This window comes from Pteronotus mesoamericanus, unplaced genomic scaffold, assembly GCF_021234165.1.
Source record: "Pteronotus mesoamericanus isolate MK-2021 breed Mesoamerican mustached bat unplaced genomic scaffold, CSHL_Meso_final scaffold_85, whole genome shotgun sequence".
Lineage (NCBI taxonomy): Eukaryota > Metazoa > Chordata > Mammalia > Chiroptera > Mormoopidae > Pteronotus > Pteronotus mesoamericanus.
This window is the reverse complement of record NW_026555329.1, coordinates 5,103,571-5,111,611: the sequence shown is the minus strand read 5'-3', so window position 1 is coordinate 5,111,611 and position 8,041 is coordinate 5,103,571.

Below are 8,041 nucleotides of genomic sequence, written 5' to 3'. Positions count from 1 at the left end.
CCTAAAGTCTTAAGATCCATATCACTATGCGGACTTCTAGGCTTCTCCCTGCTGCTTGGTACCCATGTGCACATCCTTACACATATGACCCACCCCTTCCCCAGGTGACAGACACCCAGGTTGTCCCCACCATGCACTACAACACACCAGGAAAAAGAAGGGTTCTTGAAAGATAGTCTTGGGAAATCGTGCTGGTACATGGATAAAAATAAAACTGGATCCCCACGTAACACTACATACCAAGTGAACACTAGATCCATTTAAGGCCAGAATTTAGACGCTGAAACAACGAAGTTAATAGAATAAAGTATGTGTGATCATCTCAGTGATGTAGGGGGAGAAGAGAACTCCTCAAACTAAACCTCAAAAGTATGTAAGTCCTTGAACATTTCTTCCATTCACATTGGTTTTCCAGTTCTCTCTCAACTCGTGGTCAGCCCTGCTCAGCTGCCCGGAGGTTTTCTTTTGTTTAAGGACAAAAGTGAAAGAATAGCCAAATGTTAAAGCCTGTCTTTTCCCTGTCTTTTCTCTTCCTGTGAATCAAAAATTTAGTTTTTTTTTTTCTAGGCTTCTCCTTCCCCAGCCCTGAGGTCAGTGATCTGTGAGTGAAACCCAGCTGACCTTGTAGATTTGTCCAACTGGCTGAGAAGGGTTTTTACATCTTTAAATGGTTTCGGGGGGAAATAAAGAATATCTGGTGACACCTGAACAATATACAAAATATAAATTGTGGTGTCCATAAAAATACAGCCACACTCACGTATTGTCCTTGCAGTGAGCAGTCATGACCGAGACTGTATGGCTCACAAAGCCTGAAGTATTGACTCTCTAGCCATTGCTAAAAAACTTTGCGAAACCCAAAACCAGACTGAACGTCCCTTGAGGAAGAAAATCATACCCAGTGTATCTTTGATTTCCCTGATTGCTTCCTACAGAGGCTAGCAGGTAATCGGTGCTAGTTATAATGGCTTAGGATTACTTTTAGCTTCAAGTACCAGACTCGCATACTGATTGGGTTTTTAATTCTCATGTGAGTAGAAATCCAGTGGTAGGACTGGCATTGATTCAACAGCTCAGTGAAGTCAGTTCAGGGTCCTGGGGCAAGGTCTCTTCCTCTGTCCCCTCAGGGTTGCAAAATACTATCAGCAGCTCCTCATTAGTGACCACAGTTCAAAGGCAGAAAACTGGCAGCAGCATGGGCAAAGGACTTGGCCTTCTATGCCCTCCTCCCGCAGGAGAGGGTACTCCCCGAGCCAACAGCATCTTGCTCTTGGGCTAGTAGCCAGGATGTGAACACACAGGATGTGAACACCAGCTCCAAGGAGACCGGAAATCAACGACCTGCGCTGACTTAGACCAGGGGCTGCAGGCCCTCCCCTTGAGCACTAGAGCTCTCCACCCAAAGCTCGAGCAGCATCAGAAAATGAGGAATGAGGGAATGGCTTTGGGGTGGGTAATGAATAGCGTCTGCCCCATGGTTCACCAGTGGTGAGGCTGATGTTTGACCTTGGAAAAGCAACCCAAAGACTCGAACTATTTTTTATGCGTGAAACTAGGTGACAGCTTAATTCCAACCTTTCCTAAGACCAATAGCTCTTTCTAAAAGAGAATAACTTTTCCAAAGAGTTTCATATGGTTTTCAAACCATACAAGCACTGAAGTTAGCCGAGTAGCTTCTGTAAGTTCTGCTTGGCCTTTTCTAATAAAATGTCGTCTGCTGCTGGACAGAGTTGCAGGGCGTGAGGCCACAAGCTGAATTGTGTCCCACCGTCCTCTGGCACTTCAAGCTCATGTTCATTCATACTGGCTGGCCCATTAGGATCACCTGCGTGATCTTTTGCGACAGTTAAACCAGCAATCAAACAGGACGCTGGTGACGGCTTACAACCAAAGTACGTTCCTGTATGTAGAAAAGACAGACCAGGAAATGAACACACAGGTTCCGAGGAGACACAAATCCAGTGCCCAGCCTGGGATCCCGGCCATCGCGAGTCAGGGCCACGGGCCCCGTGAGCATGAACATGCCTTGACAGGGGGCTCCTTTGATTCTCAGTCTCACAGGACCTGTTCTACACTCTGTGCATGAACACCTGAGTCAGCAGGTGAGCGACTGAAGGTACAGTTGGACAAGGACGAACAAGAAAGTAACACAGCTTTTAAACTCCATATAAAGAAAGAGTTGTAATATGGTGGCTTTTATATACTTCTTTAAAATTTGGCTGCTTGGCTTGCTCCCTGTTGGTGTTTCCCAACTTTTTTCCAGTCTGTGACTTTGGTGGGGTCTGTCCCCACCCTCTTTCCCTGTCCTCTCTGACAGTCCCGTCTGCCTTTAGGACCCAGGCATGAACATACACAAATCAGCCCCCACAGACACTTGGAGGAAATTGGGACTGTTATGCTAAGTGAAATAATCAGACGGGGAAAGACACATACCACGTGATTTCACTTATATATGGAGTCTAAAGAACAATACATGCATAAATGAACAAACAAAACAGAAACAGACTCATAGACACAGAACAGACTGATGGTTGCCAGAGGGGAGGGGCGTTGGAGGGCTGGGTGAACAAGGTGAAGGATTGAGCAGTGCAGATTGGCAGTTACAAAATAGTCACAGGGAGGTGAGTGCAGAGTAGGGAATATAGTTGATAATGTTGTGATTACTATGTGTGGTGCCAGGGAGGTACTGGAAACATCAAGGGGACCACTTTGTAAAGTACATGATTGTCTAACCACTATGCTGTACACCCGAAACTAAAATTGTACAAAATAGTATTGAATGTAAACTGCCATTGAAAAATAAAAGATTACAAACTTACACATAGCCAACAAACTACTTAGTCTCGCAAAGGCAACTGCATGAGAAAGACAACTTGAAAAAGAGGGGCGTTCTATTAAAAAAACACTAGCCTATACTCTTCAAAAAGTTCAATGTCATGAAGGATAAAGTAGGTTGGAGGGAATGTTTCATATTAAAAGAGACTAAAGAGACAGTCAATGAAATAGTGAACGATAGTGCATTGGATCCTGGGAAAGATGTGCTATAAAATATGTTATTGGATAATGGGACAGATGGGGGTATAAACTAGGGGTTAGATAGTAGTAATCAATATTACATTTCCTGATTTGGGTCATTGCACTGTGCTTAGATTAATAGCTTGCCCTTGATCTTCAGAAATACCAGCTGAAGAACATGAAAGAGCCTGATTATGCAATTTATGGTTCATAAAAAACAATAACAAAAAATGTATATGTTTATATACAAATATACACATAAGTATACGTAAATTAGTGTGAAAATGTGGCAAAATGTCAACCTTGGTAACTCTGGATAAAGGATATTTGGGAATTGTACTATTCTTTGTAACTTTCAAAATAAAATTGAAGTTAAAACAAGTTGTGGAAACTATTTTACACTTCTGAAATCAGTTGCCTGGAGAGATTTCACTCTTGGATAACATTGGAAGGTTCCCTTGAGCAAGACACCGATGACTAAGTTGAGACGAGGCTGGGTTTGGCAATGATTATTTCCACTTTGAAAAGAGTGCTGGAAACGGACCGTCCGGGTGCAGGGAGTAGTCATCCAAGTGATCGTGCGTAATGGGCCCTCGACCTCTTCGTTTCCTCTTCTTTACCTGCACTCTTGAGAGGAAAAGAAATAACCAGTGTGCCTGACACCCACTTTCCATCAAAATCAGGATCGACATAGGGTGAGCGTGTCACCTCACAGCTCGCAGAGCTTTCCGCCCTCCAGCCTCAGCTCCCTTTTGGGCCCAGGCTCCCACGACCCTCTGCCTGGGGCCTGTGAGGGGCTCGAGCTGCACCAGCCCCAGGCCACCGCGTGCCCCCTGGCAAAGCCCTTCCTGTCTCTTCAGGGCTGCGCTGTCCCGAATGCCAGCTACTGGCCCATGTGGCCCCTGAGCGCTTGCGATGCACTGTCTCAGATGACACGTACTGCCCTGGACGGGTGGCTTGGTTGGTTGGAACCTCGTTCTGTACACCAAAAAGGTTGTGGGTTCTACCCCCTTTTGGGCACAAACAGGGGGCAACGGATCAATATTTCTCACATCAATGTTTCTGTCTCCTTTCCTCTCTCTCTAAAATCAATAAACATATCCTCAGTGAGGACTCAAAAATAAATAAAATAAAGTAAAATAAAATAAAATGGCATGTGCTGTAAGTGTGAAACGCTCTGGATTTCAAAGGCTGCATAAAAAATGTAAATTAGTTTGTTATTAATTTTATACTGATTACATGTTGAAATTGAGTTAAATAATGTATCAATAATGAGAGTAAATTACTCTCAACTGTTTCTCTGTACTTTTTTAAAAAACATGGCTCCCAGGACATTTTATTATGGACCTGCGCCCCACGCCCCGCTGCGCGCCCCGACGCGCTCCTGCCGTCATGGCTGCACGCGCCTTCGTCCGCCGCGGCCTCCAAGTGCCTTGCAAGCCCCATACAGCCAGGCGCCTTTTTCTTTTCACCCTCGCTCTCTAGCGTTGTGCCCGGCACAAAGAGTATCATGGAGTTAATCGTGATGTTCTTTTTTAAAAAATCTTGGTGAAATTCACAAAACATACTATTAACCATTTTAAAGTGACAAACTCAGTGGCATGTAGTCCCTCTCCCGCGTTGTGCAGCTTCCACCGCTACCTGCTTCCCAAATGTTTTCGTCGCACCCAATAAAACCCCATAGCCGCCTAGCACTCAGTCCCCCTGCAGCCCCTGGCAATCCCCAACCTGTTTTTCCTTCCCCTACCGATTTGCCTATTCCAGATATTTCATATAAAAGCAATCAAACAATGTGTGACTTTTGTGCCTGGTTTCTTTCACTGAGCATAATGTTTTTGAGGTTCATCCACATTTGAGCATTATCAGTGCTTCGTTCCTTCTTCTAGTCATATTGTTCCTTCCCACCCGGAATGCACTCTCCTCATGCCTTCTCTGTGCTTATCCAATTTAACTCATCAGGCTAACACTGCAACAGACACCAGTGACTTGTGGGCGCAGTGACGACCAGGACAGGAACGCATTGACCTTTGTAATCATTTTCTCCTCTTTCCCTGAAAAGCTAGGAAAAACTTTGGTTGAAGAGTAATTTCAAAACTTAGTAAATCTTGAGCTGGCTGGTGTGGCTCAGTGGATTGAGCACTGGCCTGCAAACCGAAGGGTCGCCGGCTCAATTCCCAGTCAGGGCACATGCCTGGGTTGCAGGCCAGGTCCCCAGTCTGGGGGCATGTGAGAGGCAACCAGGCATTGATGTTTCTCTCCTTCTCTTTCTCTCTCCCTCCCCTCTCTCTAAAAATAAATAAAATCTTTCTTGAAAAAACTTAGTAAATCTGAAAATAAGGGGGTTGAATGATTTATTCATGCAGAGAGCACCCAGAGACTGAAGAACTAGACAAAAACAGAAGTCTGAGTCATTTGTTAATGCTTAAGTCTGAAAACCGTGACTCTGATTATAACGTGTTCAAAAGCCCACACTAGGACAAGGCAAATCACATGAGCTTTCCCTCGCTGTGAACTGACTTCTTTACCTTTAGTTTATTCTTGCCTTTCTGCTCTGCCAAATATCAAAGGCTTTGTTTCAACAAGTCTTGGAACCTTTGAGAGGTACTTTCCATCACTGTTGTTATCACGTACTCTTCTTCATAAATAGAATTTTTTGCTAAATCACCTGCTGTATCACTTTGCTAGGCAGAGTAATGGCCCCCCAAAGCTGTTCACACCCTAATCCCCAGAACCTGTCAAGACGTTACGTGGCAGGGGGAATTAAGGGTGCTGATAGAATTAAGGTGGCTAATCAACAGACTTAAGACGAGGAAATGAATCTGGATTATCCAGGTGAGCCCCATGTAATCACAAGTGCGCTTACAGGGGAGCGAGGAAGGCAGGAGAGCAGCGTCAGGTGCGATGAGGGAAGGACTCCACTGGCCGTGGCCGGCTCTGCGGCTGGATGGCGGCTGTGAGCCAGGAAATGCAGGGAGGCCCCTAGAAGCTGGAAAAGGCAAGGACACAGAGTCTTCACAGCAGCCTCCCTGCTGACACTGTGAATTCGGCCCAGTGAGGCCCATTTCAGAGCTGACTCCCAGAAGAGAATAGATTTGTGTGGTTTTAACCTCCAAGTTTCTGCCATTTGTTACAGTGGAAACAGGGAATGAATACAACAGCGATTTACAAAAGTTGAGGAGAAAAGGACCTTAATTTGTATTCTCTTGCTTAAAAAACACCAGTTTCTGAGAAATCCCTAAAATGAAAGGTTTTAACCCCACCCCACCACCCACCTGCCCTGACCCCTGGGTGTCGCCTGCCACTCCCCAAGTCCCTCTTTGTGTGACTACTGCAGTTAATACATCTCAGGTGCTGCCCCTCAAGTTGGGACTGCGGCCACCATGAGCGGGGTCAGAAACCAGGATGCTGACAGGGAACCCAGTACATTCTCCAAAGCCGACTATTGCTTTCCTCAACATCATTTCCAAACAGAAGAATCAAGTCGACAACACTGAGTCATTGAGATGGTTCCCTTCTTTCAATGAATGATTTCAAACTTAACTTGCATTGTGATTTGACTTAAAAACAAGACAAAACAAAACAAAACCTTGAGGACATTTCTTAACCAAAATAGCACTGTATCTGGTCCTAGGAAATAAACGGCTTCAGGCGCTATCAGCTGCTGATTACCACGGCCCCAGAATGGGCCGGCAGCGCTTTGGAACGAAGAACTGGCTGCTTCCTCACCTCACCCAGCTGCCCACCTTTGTGCTGATCGCCCGGTGCACCGCCCCCACCCCCGACAGGATAGGGAAGAAGAGAAAACATAAGATTTGATCACTCTGCCTGTCTCCCTACTAAGATTTTGTCACAGAAGAGTTTGTCACTTCCAACTTATTTAGAGGTGGATGTAGTTCATCTGGCCAAAACTGTAAACCAGAACTGATTATCAGCAACAAAGGGCAATAATATTTTTTTTAAAATCAATCAACAGTAAGGTTTTCCTAAACTGAAGCTTTTTAAACCATTCTAAAAGTTACATGTTTGTTGTAAAAAGCAAACAGAATTATATGGATTATTCATATAACATAAAACACTTCCATTATTCATTTGTATATGGAAATAGTGTTGTTTGAACCACGCGTGTGTTCCCTTTACTGATTTTCCCTTCATTCCTGCTTCAGAGGCTGTAAAAGGAGCCCTGGAGCTCTCAGTGGCCGTGGGGTCAGGAATCGGCCACTCCCGCTCCCTCCGCTCGGTGGATTTCAGTCTCACAGACTATTTCTGTCCTCGTCAGCACAGTAGAAACGTAAGCCAATACCCCAAATTTTATTCTCACCCCTACCCGGACTTGTATATCCACTGAAAAGGGTTATATGGATGAGACGTAAAGAAAGATCACATGCAGTAAAGTGTTCATGTTGCCAAATGTTCTGCACAGGAATAATTTGATTGTATAAAATTCATGTTCCAACCCAAGCTTGTTTTGACACTTAGTGCCTGCTTTCTGTAACATGAAATAAATAGGCTGTATGTTTTCTGCAATTGACCCTGAGCGATACAACACATAAAGAAATGCTTTGACAGCAGTTACCAAAAATTCTGCGGGTTGTTCCAAAAGTTATATGGAATTGCACAGAGATCATGAATGTGCTTTAGGGTAAATTTCTCAACGACTGGAGGCCTGAGCAGCTGTTTGAAGCACCTTCAGGCACAACATATGTTATCCATATACATAATCCACAGTTTCAAGTGCTTGAAGAGATACGCCCTTGCCTCCTTTGCCTCCTCATGGGAAAAGGGAAAGTACCAGCAATAGCCAGCACTGTGAGGAGCTGGTCATCTGAAGCCCAGCAAAAGAGGCATCGTTGTGACATTTCAGCACGAGCCGGGTGAGTCAATCAGAAAAGGAATGGTGGCAAGTTGATAATCAATGAGGCTGGAGGCTAAAATTATATTTGGTGAAGGATATTAAAATAGGGTCCAAAGGAAAGGAAGTTAACCAGAAAGTTCTTAAACTAGAAATGTGGAGTCCCAACATTAAAAC